At 34.9% G+C, this 17188-nt stretch overlaps 2 long non-coding RNA genes across 2 annotated transcripts; one reads left to right on the top strand and one right to left on the bottom strand.

Annotated features, from left to right (window-relative positions):
- The first annotated feature begins 3838 nt into the window (after window positions 1-3838).
- Window positions 3839-10842, top strand: LOC149084122 (uncharacterized). The gene is made up of 4 exons (XR_016192947.1): window positions 3839-3965; window positions 4583-4674; window positions 5577-6027; window positions 10099-10842. It is a non-coding gene; the product is annotated as an uncharacterized LOC149084122 (long non-coding RNA).
- A 76-nt stretch (window positions 10843-10918) lies between these two features.
- Window positions 10919-16649, bottom strand: LOC149084121 (uncharacterized). Its single transcript, XR_016192948.1, has 3 exons — window positions 16555-16649; window positions 15076-15348; window positions 10919-11006 (listed from the first exon to the last, which is right to left on the bottom strand). It is a non-coding gene; the product is annotated as an uncharacterized LOC149084121 (long non-coding RNA).
- Window positions 16650-17188: the final 539 nt, after the last annotated feature.

The raw sequence follows: 17188 nt of genomic DNA, 5'->3' as shown, positions 1-17188 counted from the left end.
GCCACACAGGTGGAAAATGGTGATTAACAACTTGATGATCAAAGGACTTAATATTGCGTCCAAACGCCAGTGAAATGAATTCAAGCAAGTTTACTGTGTTTTACCTCTACACTGATCATCCTGAAGCTTTGTTGCAACCTTACAATTTTTTTTCTTTTGGTTTTTTGCATGCCCTGATATGATGTATATTTTTCTTACAAGAGTGAAAGAGAACAGGTATGGTGGAGATCAGGGTTGGTAAAAAAAAAGTTTTTTTAAAAAAAACCAAAAAAACCGGGTTTTTTGTTTTAATAGTATTAACATTAAAAACAAAATTTCTGAAAAATTTGAAACTTGTAATTAAAATAAAATGTTTATTAATGGTAATTAATACTATTCCCATATTAATTAATCACAAATATTTCTTGCATTTTAACAAAAACCAACTTTTGCAATTTAATTATTTTTTGCTTAACTCAATGGATTACTTCGTGTTTGAAAATTCTTTTAATGTTGTTATTAATCATATATATATATAAAGATGTTTTCTCCAGTTACTTTCAGTATGCTTAATTAGAAAGATATTTTGCAAAAACTATAAAAAAATTAGGTGAATATAATGTATTTAATGAAGCATAAATAATGCAGATTAATTAGCAATGATTTACGATATACAGGGTGATTATAACTAAGGTTCTGATTTCAAAACACTGTAAAAAAAGAACTATTGTCAGAATGACTAGAAAATTGACATGAATATTCCTGAAAAAATGCAATTTTATTTGGTAAAGGGGAAAAAATAATGTAAAATTAAAGACATCATCCAACATGTGGAAAATTTGCTCGCAGAATGGAAACGATAGCCAGCCATGGCAAAATGATAACTTATAGTATTGCACGATTTCATAATTCATGGAAACATCACAAAAAACAAAGTAATTGAACAAATAACTACAACTTACTTAAGAAATGTTAAATATGTTGTCCACCGTGTTCTGGTTATGAGGTTGAAAGCACAAAAATTCTTGTTCAACAACAGATCAGAGTATGCCATGGTTATGATGTGCTTGCAATTCAGCTTTATTAAATCAAACGCACCCCCCCCCCCCTGTTAATATTCCTGAGGAACTTCTAACATATAGGGGATGTGCTGGAGATTGCAATTCACCAAAGTTTACAATCTGACCACTGTTTATGGCATTTTGATATTGACAAATTTCGAATTTGAATATTCAAATATTGAGATTGCAATCTTGGATTTTGTTTGTTGCAAGAAACTCTTGGTTTTAAACAAGTAATAATATTGAAGATCTCATAGAATGAATTCCACTTATAGCGTTTTCCAAAAACTCATGAAAAACTTTGTTTACGGTAAAACGTTTTAAACGGGAAATTTCAATAAGTATTAGTAAAAGTTAGGAGATCACGAAAATAACTCGTACTAAGCGAGAAAACTTTCTAAGTAGGTACGTTAAGCGGAATAAGCTATAGTAATTTTAAATTAATCTACATTTTCAAATGTAGTTCTAACGTGTTTCAGAATGTTTTTCTTTATTTTTGTGAATTACACATCCCTCTCATCACACCCTGAAGCAGGGGCCCCCTAGGCTGAGATCTTTAGCGGGCCCCTAGCTAGACTTTTCACTGGCCCTGATGCAATGAATTTATTGCATGGGGAAAAAAATGATGGTTATTGTCCCGGATCCCAGGGCTGGAGCCTTGTTAGCAGTACCGTCTTAACGCATGGGCCCATCCGGGCACGGCCCGTGGGGCCTCAAGAGAAAAGGGGCCTTACAAAAATGAGATATAGTTGCCATTTTTGAGCATGTAAATTTGCCTGGTAGGGCCTCAGAAAAATCACTTGGTCCTGGCACCCGAAAAAAGTAATATATCTGAGCCCCTCCCTTCTGGTGGAAATGCTCCCCTAATAATGTATAGTAAAAATGCCCCGAAAAAAAGTTCACCAAATCCTATTATTCTGAGCCCCCCGGTGGACCCTGGCCCGTGAAAGGGCTGGGGAAATTTATCTGTGCCGTGAAATACGGATGATCCAATGCACCTACACAGGAAGTCGCTTCTCCGACACATCACCCTGGATCCGCCTGCTTTCACTCCATTTGAAGCTGAAGATGTCTGCCACGGCTTTATACGCAGATATCTGTCTCGGCTTCATTAGCAGCTGAAGATACCTGCCTTCCTTCCATTCGCAGCTGAAGATCTCTGTCTGGGCTGAAAGGCTTCAGCCTAGTTTCTTATAATTTTTCTTTTTTTTAATACTATAAATTCTTTATCGAGGGACCAGTGAAAAATCTGGACTCTAGGCCCCAACAAAGATCCCAGCCCAGCGACCCCTGCTGCAGGACGTGGGTGCGATAAATGCAGTCTTCTCGCTAGGCCAGTACGTCCTATAGATATTGTATCTAGGAAGTAATGAGTCCCATATATACCGAGTGACTCGAAACGTTACGCCGTCCGCCAATAGCAGTTTTTTTTTTTTTTGCCTTGCAGCATTTGCAGCGAATTACAATGGCACTAACAATTTTAAGGGAATTAAAACTAATTTTCAATAGTCTCTAGAATACTTTAAAACCTTCATTTTTAAAAATATTGTTGGTACTTTCAAAATCAGAAGTGCCTCAAGTATAGGCTGACCATATTTCTTCAAAAGAAATACAGGATATTTGGATTCCAAATACGGGACATTTCCAATTATCACCAAAAATGTCGCCAAAACTGAACAAAGTTGTCAAATATTGCTGAAATTACGGGAAAAACAACTTGAAATGAAGCAACCCTACAAATTGCAGTGAATTAAAATGATTTCCACGAGAAAAAAACGTTCCCCAAGACAAATGTGGGCGATTAATATTCTTTTATTTATAGTTGTAATTATCATAATATAAATTATGATTTGAAAAATAATTCTAATCTTTGACTTCAATAAAGAATAAAAATTCAAGTTGGCTTCGCGTAAAAGACGGGAAAAACCGGGACACTTTTGCCAGAAAAATAGAAAATACCGGGATATATGGTTACCTTACTTAAGTAGTGATGAAGGTCAGGTATAAAAAACTAAATTCTCTAATTCAGCTTTGCTCCTTATAAAAGCTTATAAACTGACCTGAAAGATCAAACTTCCAGTTCGATAATTTTTTTTCAAGACCCAAGGATACATTCAAAACAAAGGAAAAAACACTCTCATACCACCAAACGACAGGTAGGATCGTAAAAAGTGAATTTTTCCACACTCCACTTTACAGTAATGTGCTGCCATCTAAACTCAAATTTAAAAGTGACTCGTGTGGTGATGATGAAGTTTTAAGTAAAAAAACTATATCCTCTATTCCGCTCAGTTCCTTATAAACAAAGCTCGTGAACTGAACTGGAAATTTAAACTATAAGTTCGGTTATTTTATTTGAGCATAAGGAGACGTCCAAAACAAAGAGCCTCTTAATGAGCAGACGACAGAGAAGAAGTCGGTTCCCTACAAGCTAAGCTCACAAACAGAACTGGAAGTTCGAACTGCCAGTTCAGTAATTTTTTCGGGACACAAGGAGACGTCCAAAACAAGTAACCTGGAAAGAAGCAGACGACAGAGATTCGGAGGCTTGCATCGAGCTAAGACGCCTTCATATATAAGCAAAGCCGCTTGAAAGATGCAAGACTCTTAATGCAGCTTTGTATATAAGTGTATTAAGGAGTTCTACTCGGGACTCAAAAGAGTCCCATGATGGAGAAGATGCGGCGAAAGCCGGTGCTTCATATCATCACTGTCCACGGTAACGGTACTCCGGGGGGGGGGACAGCACTCGGAAGTCACGTGACCAACTGGGTCCTACTTTTTTTCGTTGCTCGTTCGTGTTTCTGCTTGCTTTAGCTTGAGAGGAAGGCATTTTTTCAGTGCTTCGAATATGCGATCCAATAATCAAGCTTTATAATATTTTATCTTTGCCAATTTTAGCTTCTGAGAAACATCCAAATGCAGGTGAGTGTTAAATACTACCATCTTTGTTATTATTAATTTAACATATTTGTCTGTATAAAGTAAATGAAATTGTGTATGTTACCACGTGCGAAGCTGTTCGTGGCATGGAAATTGCATGATTTAACTAATCAGTAGGGGTATAATTATTAATTAAGTTTAATTATTATACCTTAAACAAAGTTCATAAACTGAACTGGAAATTTAAACTGAAATTTCGGTTATTTTATTTGAGCATAAGGAGGTGTCCAAAGGATGAACAGCTTGACTAAATTAAGTAACTAATAATTGTTATTCAAATCATCTAGAAAAGCGTTGATACACATGTATGGTGCAAATTTTTTGCCTTTGATGAGAGTATAATGTAAATAAAATGCACATATACACTCATATCACTTAAATAAAATTATGGCTATGGTTAGTATAATGCAAATAGAATTTTAAAAGATGAGTGGGTTTATCAATTTAAAATGTAATGGTATATTAAGGAAAGTAAAATCGTTTCTTTTTATTAGCATTGTGTATAATTTTTTTATTATTGCATATTTCAAGAAACTAAAAAAGCAATTTTTCTTTAAATTCAATATTGGCTAATAGGTTTTTATATTTTCTGTGTATAGATAGATTGCACTGCCCAAGCGATTCATGTGGCAAGTTGGGGATCAACGATTTGTTCACCAAGCGAGGAGCCTCTGAGGTCACAGTAAAAAAAGTAAGCAATTTTCCTTCAAATTCAATATTGGATCAATTTTATTTTTTTCTTCTGTTTATCCGTATAAAGTCGATCCCGCTTATAATGTTTTCTTGCTTATAATGCTTAATAAGAATTTCTTAGTAAGAAGTATTAAGATTTCCCACATTCAAAGCGTTTTCCCACTTGCAATATTTTTCAATGCCAGATTTTTTTAAAATCTTATAAGCGGGATCCACTGTATATATTACAATGCCCCAGCAATGTTGTGTAGCAGGTTTGCAAATGTTATGCATTAGCAGTCTTCTCCCAGAAGCACCAAGGTGCTCAATGCTCATGTCTGATTTCATGCTTGCGAGCACTTCATCAACGCTTCAATTGAATGCCCTGTAAAAGTTACACTCAAGTATTATATTCATGCAGATTTCATTGATACACATTTGTGTAATCATTTATTATTGAACAGTAAAATAAGTTTGAATAGTTTTTGTAAGAACTTAGCCTACATTTTATATGTTTATGCTTTGTTACATTTTATATGTAAAGTGTTTGTATTTGTACTGTAGAGCGTGTTTCCCAACCTTTCTGATGTAGTGGACCCCTTAGTGAATGTCAAGCCACACAACACAGACTCCTGTAGCGAAGGGCAAATTCCATGTTACCTTCTAGTGAAATCCAAAATGTGTTTTTTTAATAATTTATATATTAAAAAAATTGAAGTACTAAATTACAATTGCACAGCACTAAAAATGTGTTCTTTGTGTAATAATAGTAAATAATTGTCACAGGGCCCATGGGGGGGGGCCCATTGAAAAGCACTGCTGATTTTGTTTCCTGCTGTGTGTTGTATCTTTTATGACAATGTTTTAACATCTGTAACAAATCCTGGAGATATCGCTTAATTTATTTTTAATGTTTTTTAGGGAACTTTCTGAAGGTTTGAAGCATCTGAGAACAGTTTTGTCTCGTCGCAAAGATATGCTGGTTTCTTCTATGTAGTTGTTCTCGCTGACGTGTTGCTGTATGTTTCTGATGAGCCTGTGATCGAGTGCGGGTTAAACAGCTGGAGTTACTACGACTCTCCTGGGCTCTTGATGCCTTGTCATCTGATTAGTGATGCGCATGGATTGATTGACGAGATTCCCACTGGCCCTATCTTCGACTGGGGCATGGCAAGATGTTTTAGATTCGTTCCAGTGGTTCAAGTATTACGTTTCTAATTGGTCCCAGTGTTTCGAGTGGTGATTTCATTCCTGTGAGTGTCAAATCGTGCACGTCAATTTCTTGATGTCATTACAGTGATCTGCAATTTTTGTGATGCTGTTTGTTAAGATGACATTTTATTGTGAGTGAGTTGAAGGCCCTTTATTTCAAGTAAGTAATGTTTATTCCAGAAAGAAAGTGCGGTAGTTGACGTTTTCCTCTTCTGGAAAAGATGCTGTATTTTTCATCCATGTTCATAGCTGCCAAGTCTCCCGAATTTTAGCTTCATCGCTCGACCTCCCGGAAAGTTCTTAAATCTCCCGAATTTTTATGAAAATCACAAAAATCCCTAATTGTCCCTAAAAATTCCCTACTTCATTAAAAAAAAATCCCCGCTTATGGAAACAATCCCTAAGGAATTTCTTGTGGGGCATGAAGCCTCTTTTTTTTCCCTTTCGAAATGACGTCACACGTCATAGATGGGGAAATTCCCTTTTTAAGGAAGTTTTACAAACCCTCTGATGGTAACAAAGTTGTTTGTCTTATCGTGCAGGGAAATGGCTTAGCAGCCAATAGTTCTGGATAATAATTGAAGGTTCTAGTGACGCGCATATGGTCAAAATTTCTTTTGTTTAAGTTACGTACGTGCGATATAACAAAGCATGAATAATGATAAGCAAAAACATATTTAATCAATTTTAAAGATACTCATTCCGATGAATTTCCTTTCATCAAACGTTCCAGAAGAGGGCCGACTTTTCCTTTTTGTACAAGTTGTGTTACGGACATAAACATCGGGCATGGAAAGACTACCATCATCACTCGTGAAATTAAAAAAAAAGCATCAAGCAAGTGTCACAAAACGTCAGTGTTCTTCAAAGAATGACACTTTTTTTCCCTTCATCTTCCGATGATTTTGTCATCATTCGCGCAGAATGTTTGTTCACAGCGTTTCTGATTGAACACAATATTTATTTTTACATCATTGAAGTTTTGGCCTCCAATTTCACTTGTTTTTTTGCGTAGGAATTTTATTCAATGTGTGTGAAATGCTTATTTTAATTTGACTTCAGTAGGGATTTTATTCCCTACACTTTAACTTTTATGTTTGAAAAATCCCTATTTTATTTGGAAAAATCCCTATTGTATTTATTAGGGAGTGGTTTTAGCATAAAATACGGGTTTGCGCGAAAATCTCCCGAATTTTCATTTTCAAAAGTTGGCAGCTATGCATGTTTATAAACTTTAAAATATTATATTATATTTTGGTGTGCATTTTTCATTCAATAATTAAAACAACTTGAAAGATTATTATTACTCTTATTTGGTTTTTGAGCTTATGAAGCAGAATCTGTAGTTTCAGTAGAGAATAATTTGGAATTCCCAAACACACAGAACTGCTTTAAAATAGGTTTTCCTTTAAGCATTATTTAAGACAGTAGTTCTCAACCTTTTTTGTGACTCGTTTTTCTGTATATAATTTCTATGGCAGAGCCCTTTTTGCATGTAATTTTTATGGCGGACCCCTGTAGACCTTTTTTATTTATCAAATTTACTGAATTATTTTATTTTCCTCGAGTCGCTGCGGAGTCCTTAGAAATTGCACACGGAGCTCCAAGGTTTCTGCGGAGCACTGATTGAGAATCACTGATTTTAGATTCAAGAGTATGCTCCCACAAAAGTATGCTCCCACAAAAGTATTTTATTTCTAGAAAAATATAGTTAGAAAAAAACTTTCTTTCAAAAATTATATTTGATCAAACTCATGTTTAGAGAAATTTTCAAAGTAGGTTGCAAAACAGCACACAATAAACAAAAATAAATATTCTCTATGTTCAAGACAAAAATGATAGGATGTTATCATTTTAAAATCTAGAAACCCACCCACCTGAGTGGGTTTTTTTGGAGGGGGGGGGGAGGGTGTGAGGAAAATTGGAGCAACTGTGGTTGTTGGGAAATTGTTGTTTACATTTGTAGTATTTGGTAGCTTCAACACTTTGGTGGTTTTTATTTCTTGCGAAACTTCAGCTTTGTAACAAATTATGCATTGAATTATTGAAAAAATTTTTTATACACATCTGTCTGGTTTTTTTTTCTCATATTTCAGCATTTTTTCACAGTGAATAAGCAGTTTACAAAATTTCTTTAATGGGCAAAAAGTTATATTTTACTGCATAGAATTAAGCTACAGATCTTGAATCGCTAATGCAAATGTACTTTATTTCAGTATGTGTTTGACCAATAGATTGTCATTTGAGGGTTATGAAAATGCATTGGAATATAATACTTAGTGAACCTGATAAAATTTACTTGAAGGGTTCTTTTCCAGATATTTCTAGAGTTTATGAAGTGTATATGAGCTATTAAAAGCAGGTAAATCGGTGCAGTGTATTTTCAGCAGTTTGTTATCCCAATTTTAAGGGTAAACAAATTTTTTTAATCTTCCAGTGTTTATCATTTTTCAAAAAACAGTCTTATTCACAGGTTTTTGCATAATATATTGCGTATATATATTAGACCAGTCGACTCAACCTTTGACATTGGGGGCCCCATATCGCTAGGAGCCTTGTTCCAGGATGTGGGGGCCATGAGATTTGTATACAGTAATTGTCTAGTAAGAAGAAAATATATCCAATATTTGAGGGAAAATGACATTCAAATTTGTGTAGAAAGACTTGGAAGCTTAATATTTCGTTATATGAGTGTTATGTCATTTTTTCTCTTTAAACTCCTTTGGGTAGAACATATTTTGCAAACAGAATGCGTATTTAGATGCTGCGAAAGATCGCAGGGAATGTTTTGCAAAGTTGGAAGAACTTGGCTATTGCAGAGAATGTTTTACAAGAAAGCCATGTTATGGGGGAACGGAAAAAAAAGTTAGGACCCAGTTGGTCACGTGATCGTCGTTTCTGCTCGGAGTGCCATAGCCCTCTCTTTCTCGTTAGCCCTGAAACGTACTAACGTAGTTTCATCTGTTTATCATATTTGGCAAGAAATTATACTTTTCCATCCTAGAAATAAGTCGCCAAGATGACCTTATGTTGCTATCTTTCAAAACAGAACTCTATCGGGAAACTTTATGACCATGTAATCTGTATTTTACGGGACAAAATTACATAGAACTCTGAGAAAATTTCAAAATTTTCCCCGTTATCACGTCACTTCTTGTAAAAATACGCATTCTTTTTTTTCGAGAGAAAAGTTTTTTCAAATCTGGAATTTTTAATTCTAATGTAAATTTCCCATCCATGAAATGTCTCGTTTTGAGATATTGGTTGCATTCAATACTACTGTGCTGTTGTTGCATACATGCCCAATTGTGGTCCTCGGACTTATCTGATGTGGCCTGCGACCTCAAACTTAATTTTGTAAAAATTTTCAGATCACTTGAGTGACTACCGCACAGTTCCAGAGCACACTTAAACGGTCCGTGGCACATTTACAGAGAACTTGAATGGCTCTTGGCACAGTTTAACATCACTCAAGTGACCCGCGACATATACACAGATAACTTTTAGTGACCTCCGGCATGGTTCTACACTTGAACGGACCAGACACATTTCTAGATCATTTAAGCGATCCGAGGCATATTTTAGATCACTTAAGTGGCCTTTGGAACAGTTCACATTGCTTAAGTGGCCCGCGGCACATTTACAAATCAGTCAAGTGACCCACGGCGTATTTACAGATCATTTAAGTGACGTGCAGCACAGTTCCAGAGTAATTAAGTGATGGGCGCCACAGTTCTAGAGCATGTAAGTGGCCTCCGGTGCAGGTCCACTTCACTCCACATGAACTAAGTGGCCCGTGACACATTTTCAAATCGAGGAAGTGGCCCGCGCTGTCCTAAAGATTGAGTATCCTTGCATTAAAGTAATGTTGAAGCGAAGGGTCCATGGAAAGATTCCAGTTGTGTAATTACACGGGCTAAACTTTTTTCGCTTGGAAGTAAAAAAAGTTTTGTCATGAGATTCTTATCAGTAGTGTTTTAACAATAAGAGAGCCACTAAATCAAATGGACCCCAGGACCAGGTGCCCCGGACCAGAGGGGGCGCAAATATAATCTATTAACCCCACCTTCAACATTAGAAGAATGAGGCACCAAAATGCGTGCTTGCACCGGCTAACTAAGCATCTAGTTGCGGCCCTGTCCAAAAATTTATTTTTGAGGGGAGGGGGACAAAGTAATAGAGAGCAAACGAATATACCATGCTATAACATATATCTCTGCCATTTCCTTAGGTTTTGAGAGGATGGACCCCCCAGCACTGATGGACAATTGAAGCAGCACCCTGAAGGCTTTTATTGATTCTCAACATTTTTTCGAAAAATTGAAATTTTCATAACTACAATTTTATAATTACTTATCATAAATTTTCAATTGCGTATTTCTTTCATTCATGTCACTCTTTCTAATTCTAAATTTTTTATTATATGTTCATATTTTTAATTAGTTTTTTTTAATCATTACCGTGTATCCCATGATGATGTCCAACCCAGAAAGCACAAACGTGGTAAACTTTTTCTTGCTGTAGATATTTTTTTTTCAACCTAGTGAATTCAGCCCTGACTTCAAGGATTGTAGGTGTGTTATCATTGAATTCAAGGTCTGAAAGGGTAATAACATTTCTTTTCTATAGGCTACCATTTCTGTCAAAAAAGCGATACCCAAATACCTTTATATATTTAAAATTCAATGTTATTCAAAATATCTTTTCACTTCTTGAATATCAAAATTCATGAGCCAAGATCTAGTGAATATAAATAAATTAATACAGTAACTGAGGATAGGAATCAGACTTGTTTAGAAAAAATTCGAAAGCACCTCCGCTCCAAATCCTAGCAAGTCTTGAGAGTTCAATAAAAATTTCACATTTTTGTAAATAAATCACAAATTAAATTGAAACTGAAGTATTTATTGATGAAAAAATATCAACTAATGTTCATTTACAATACGTATGATTGCAGCCACTATGCACATGCAAAGGACTTTCTAAACTTTCGATCATTTCTACTTTCTTAGCATAAAAGTGTCAAACTCCTGTTGGATGTTCTCTTTTTGGTGATTAAATGTTTCCTTTCCAGAACTGAAACTAATGAATCTCTGATATCATGTGTTTTGTGGAGAAAGACCCCAGCTTTCATTTTATCTGGAAAGAGAATGAAAACAATTGTAAAATACTAGACAAGCAAGTTATGATAAAAAAACATTCATTAACAATTAATAATACAAATACAAACTCAAATACTACAATAGGAAAATTGCGCAAGTGAGGACTGATGCTGGGAATAGGTTTTTAACTCAAGCAAGGACAGTGTTTCAAAAGAGATGGGATGGTTTTAAAAAGATGGCAGAACAGACGAAACAATCTGATTTTCACCTTAGCAGTACATAGAACAAAAAATGTGCTACAATATACTTGAGCAGAATTGACTTCTGGGGGGGGGGGGGAAACAAGGAATTTCCTACAGAAAAACGAGTTACCAACCCTTAAAAAAATGATTTAAATTAATTGCAATTGATTACAATAGCATGTAAAAGGTGCTTTTTCTTTTGTAATATATTTTTTTCTGAAAATATTTGAAATCATTATTATATATTTGAAATTTTGCTGACAAGGGAGGTGGAGGGTATCGGAAAAGGCTAAAATTCTTCTTACACAATACAGTAGATGCGGTTTATTGAAATCATGCATAATGCTATCATTTGGATATTGCTATCAATCACTAATGCAAAATATAGAATGGACCAATATTGTAACATGGGAAAAGTTCATTGATAGTTATCAGGACTTATGGCTTTCGTTATTTTTTTTTTTGCACTTAGAAGCCGAGGTTTAACCATACTTTTGTAGAAGATTAAAAAATGTAACACCACCCCCATTGACAAACATTTCTGTATTCTGGATGATGATTTTTGCTTGCACATGAAATCGATAGGCTATCTGAATATTATTAGCTGCTATAATCCATGTACACATAAAGCTGCTTTTTCAAAATGAACTTCCAGCAATGCAGGCACACAAAAGGTAAGTTAAAAAAAAAGAAACTTCAGTTCTCTGTCAATTAACCAAATTCAGTTTTTGCTTGAAAGACTGTCTCGAGGGATCTATGGAACACACACACACACAGTATTACATAAATTAAACCCGACTGAATTTAAAAAAAAAAATTTTAGCTTTAAGGGAAAAAACCCAGCATGATTTTTCCTCAAAACAGTCGTAAATAATGTTTTTCGACTTTTCAGAGACTTAATGATCCTTGATGTTGAAAGACACTGCAATAAAATCAAATTTTGTGCCACCCTTAGACTCCATTTTAACGCATGAATTCCTGGCGACCATTTATCTATTTTATAATCACGTCAACTGAGATTTGTCAAGCCCTGAGCTTTGTGGAAAAGCAAAATGAAGTTGCCCTTTTTTCTTGTATCCTGTTTGACCAAGCAGGACTCAAGATCATCATATTGGCTTCTGGGTTTCTTTCGGCTATAGTTATCAATTGGTTATTGTTATCAGAAACTAAGATTCTCATTTCTTTTCCTTTTTGTATCCTGTGTATATAATATGACAAGTGTAAAATAACAGATGAGATGGCATGGGGCTCCTCTCCAATTGCTTTTAAAATATTCTTCCATCCTGATATGTATACATTCATCCGTCTTAACTAAACCCAGAAACTTTTCTCCAACTCCCAATCCCATCTCGTCTGTAATCACCACAAAATTTGTTAATCACGACAGTACCCAATTGTCCAGGGAAAATATGTTGTAAAACTTTTGTGTGTGTGTGTTTTTTTTGGACACAAAATAAAGTGTTCCAGACTCTGCCACGAAGCCGGGCTGGAAGAGATCTTGGTAACGGGATAAGCCCAGTGGCAAAGTTCTGGCATTCATTCATTGTTATCAGAAACTATGAGTCCTCATTTTGGAAGAAAATATTGGTTTGTTTTTTTCTTTATTTTTTATGAAAGCCCCATTTTTTTGTGATTTCAAACCAGGCCTTCGATGCTTAGAACCGAAGTTACGTCCACTTTAGAGTTGCATTTTTATCAGGATTGGCAAGTTTTTGACGGTTTAAACTTTCACATCAAAAACCTCAAATATTGCTTTTCAATATAAAAATTCCCATTGGAAATGCACATGTTAATTGCATGTAATGTTTAAAATGACTGTTATACAAAAAATAAATACCAAATATGATTGTAAAATAATTTTCTACTCTATACAGAATTATTTTGGACAATATATGTTTTCTTTCTTACAAAATATACACTTTGAATGAAGCATAGCATAAATGCTGAACGAAAAACTATGGAAGGATTTAATATCCTTCAATCCTCCAACATTTCTTTAACTGCTTATATACACAATCTGCTGTACTTTTTTCATAAAAGATAGGTATTTAAAAAGTTCTTTTACGTCATGTATGTAATGTTGATTTTTGTTATTATTAAATTATCTAAATAATCACTGATACTCAAAGCAATACCCTTATTGTGCATAACATTAGAATATATCTAGCAATCAATAACAAATTGTAGGACTAAAATTTTCTTTAATTTGGCATTGCTGGCTTGTATATGATGCTTAAGAAACTCCTGTAACTTATTCTTAGTGCATAAGTAAGAATAAGTTTTTGAATATGATATGGTATATATTTACAATGCATTGGTTTTTTGACTGAAGCTGTATCTAAATATGCAATAAGTATCATGTCCTGCCAGCTCTTCTTTGATTAAAAATACTTGTTAAAACTCTGGATTTATATGACCTAAGATATAAAATTTTTAGGTGAGAATAAATGAGCACAATTAGCGTATTAACAGATGCTACATGAGAATTTTTATATGGAATAAAATTTTGTGGGTAGATCAGAAAATTTAAAATATCAAAATAGATATTTTGTGCTCAGTAATTATAATTCAAAATATAAAAACATGTTAACATATCTATCAGGTTAACAAAAACTATGACAGTAAGTTTTTGACTGTTTTAATACTGAGCTAATTTCTGAGATCACAAACCTATCTCTGATCTCCTATCACACATATATTGAATAAACAGCTTCACTTTGCTAAGTAAATTGAACACAGGAAATCAGTATTGTACATAAAACGAAACATATGAAAGTGTTTTTCATCATGTTATATACTTATTGTGTTCAAAACATTATCCAAAAACATTCATTTAAGATTTTGATGGTTTTAAATCAGTTTGTGACACTTATCATGTCAAAAACCTAACCCCGGTTTTTACTTATACATCAAGTAATCTGTGAATGAAAATTTTAATGGTGTTTTATGAATGTTATTTCTGACATTTTACTTGGGTTTGAAACACAATTTCTAAAAATTTATTGACTATCATTGTAAAATTTTATTATATTTAGCCATTTGTTGTTAAATGTCATAAACCAAAATCTAAGGTCTATAAAAATCTAAGTATTTGTCTAATTGCAGTGTTTTACATACACGATATGTTAAGTGAGATTTCAAAAAATTCCCATGTACATCAATTGAGTGAAATGATACTTTTGCCAAAATTTGGGATTCGAATCAGTGAAAACTTAGTATAGTTGAAGTTATATAGAAATGCCCTCTTCACTTGTCAATACAAGATTCATCGAAAGACTGGTTATTTGTGGAGATGAAGATGAGAACCAGTCTTCCGATGAATCTTGTCGTTGAAGTTATGCGATGCATAAATGAAATATAACATTTTTTTAAAAAAGAGTATAGAGAATAATTGAGGCTAAACCTAAACATAATATAAATGAGAAAGTATTATAAATTAGTTATATAAACAGGGTTCCAGTGTAAATAAGTGATTTCCCCCAATTCTCTGGAAATACAATTTCCTGTTCCTGGAGGCTCAATAAATGTCAGGAATTTAGAAACCCTACTATCAGCCTCTCGCGCAAGTTTCCTTTAGGGGCAGCACATGAGGCTTTGCAACCGGGCTGCAGTTAAGTTCGAGCTGCCCCTCGTGGAGGGGGGGGGGGGCCCATGGTACTATCTCTAATATAACATTGATTTTTAGATTGTTTCTGTGGTTTTCATGTCTATAACATTTTTGAAAAAAAAGAAGGCACAATTGAATATAAAACTTAAGTTAGCATGTTAATGGCTTCATTGCTACCAATATGTCATTAAATAGAGGTATAAGCTCAATAACTAGAAAAGATGCATTAAGATGGAGAATCACTCACAATTTCTTACCTCTCTGCTTTAGTAAGAGCCAAAGGTTTGCCTAAAGTTACTTTACCAGTGCTGTACTTTGATTCCTGAACTTTCAAATAATATATTATTTCAGCAGGACACTAGACATTCATCTTTCCGCTACCCTGACTTTTGCAACCTCTATGGCCAGTGCATCTGCTGGTGAAATTTCCTGACCTATGACAGACAAAGGTCTTCCACATTCATTCTTTTGTATCCTTCTGATTCTGCTTTTGATAGAAATATTTTGACTGCCTTTCCAAAGATCAAAATCTACAAAAACAAGAAAATCATGTATTTCAAAAACACAACTCAGGGCCAGAACTGAAGGAGGGGGAGGCAACAAAATTCAGACGGGCTGCTAATTTTACGTGGGGAAAAAAAAAACAGTTGTAAAATCATTAATCAAATTCTAGTGGTGGGAGCAGCAAAATCACACTTGACCCCATAAAAATCGCAGTAAACCCTTACAGCGGCAATCCTGAGATATCTTGTTAAACTTGATCTACTTATTTTGGTCATCCTGAAATATCTGAACATAAAAAAATGTTTTAGCTTTGTGTTTGCTTTCCACGCAACAAACGTATATTTAAGAAATATGTCAGATACTAAAGATATTTGTTTACGTAGATTAAATGAATTAATGGAAATACAGTGAAAAAACGTTATAACAACCACGTTATTATCACTACCCAATTCTTCAACATTTCCTATAGTGGAAAAACCATTTCTTTATTCTGATTAGCTTTTATTTGTTCAATATAAATTGAAATAAATCTTTCAAATGTGTCATGGTATCTTCATTGAACCTTGGTTTTCCTGCATGCTGGAAAGGACCAGACTGCAAATTTCAATAATCTGGAGTCTCTCCCAATTTTTATGGCATACCAGCTAATACAGGAAATAGGCTACTGTAATTTTGATGCCAGTAAGTGTCATCTTAATGCATGGGATCACCCAGACAAACCAGTCACGGCCCAGGCTCTGTCCCTCCAGCGATATAAGCCTTTTACCCTTGTGGGTGATGGGATCACCCCAGCATGTGGGGTCGTCCCCCACAGCCCGAGGGCCTCGAGACCAGCATGACTGAGATCCAGTTTAAATTAGACTAAGCATGGCAATTGGTGAGCAACAATTTCTGTCCAGGTGGGGGGTCCCCATTAGGGACGTTTGATACATTAATTTTTTCTTAATTTTTGGTCTGCTTGGGAAGGGACCCCGGCACTGTGTACGCCTCTGGGGCCCGTGATGCTCTTAGAACGCCCCTGCCCGGCAATTTTAATGATGGTCGTATAACGATTTCCTTGATTTAAGGAATTTTAGGAAGCTTCTGTGCATATATATGAATTAATGTTACCCCCCCCCCCCCGATAAAACAATTTTCTCGATTTAAAGAATGGAAATGCCGGTTTTACACAATTCGTTAAATGGAGGTTCGACACTTTATTACTAATAATTTTAACAAACGAATCAACTCACTCAGGATCGATGAAAATACGTGCTCCTCGCTTTCAATTTCATGTCAATAGCTTTCAATCAGATGATTGCGAAGAATATTGAGCTGAGTGCTTTCACATTCTGAACGCATTAACAGTAGTCGAAGCGGAATGTATTGTTTGTTGGCCGTTTATTTTCGTCATGGAATGACATAATTACAAAATAAAAACCCGAAGAAAAAACAAGCGCAAACGTGAGGGAAAAATGGCGGTAAGATCAGGGAAGAAGGAATAGGAAAGCATAAACAAAATAAAATTTTAACGCCAACTATGTACTGCCACTTTCTTCACCAAATCCCCAGCAGCCGGTAACCCATTCATTTTTGTTACATCATCGGCAGCCAATCATATCACGGAGCCGTTTTGGGTTTTAACGGCTCATTCGAGCGACTGACCTGAAAGATCAAATTTCCAAAGTTCGGTAATTTTTAATTTAAGACCCAAGGATGCATTAAAAACAAAGGAAAAAACACTCTCCACACCACCAAACGGCAGGTAAGATCATAAAAAGTGTATTTTTTCACACTCCACTTTATAGTATAATGTGCTGCCATCTAATGTCGAATTTAAAAGTGACTCATGTGGTGATGATGAAGTTTTAAGTAAAAAAACTATAT

This window comes from Pholcus phalangioides, unplaced genomic scaffold (genome assembly GCF_987345545.1).
Source record: "Pholcus phalangioides strain wild (caught in Gottingen) unplaced genomic scaffold, Ppha-v1.0 ptg000008l_1, whole genome shotgun sequence".
Taxonomy (NCBI): Eukaryota; Metazoa; Arthropoda; class Arachnida; order Araneae; family Pholcidae; genus Pholcus; species Pholcus phalangioides.
This window is presented reverse-complemented; position numbering and strand designations above follow the sequence as displayed.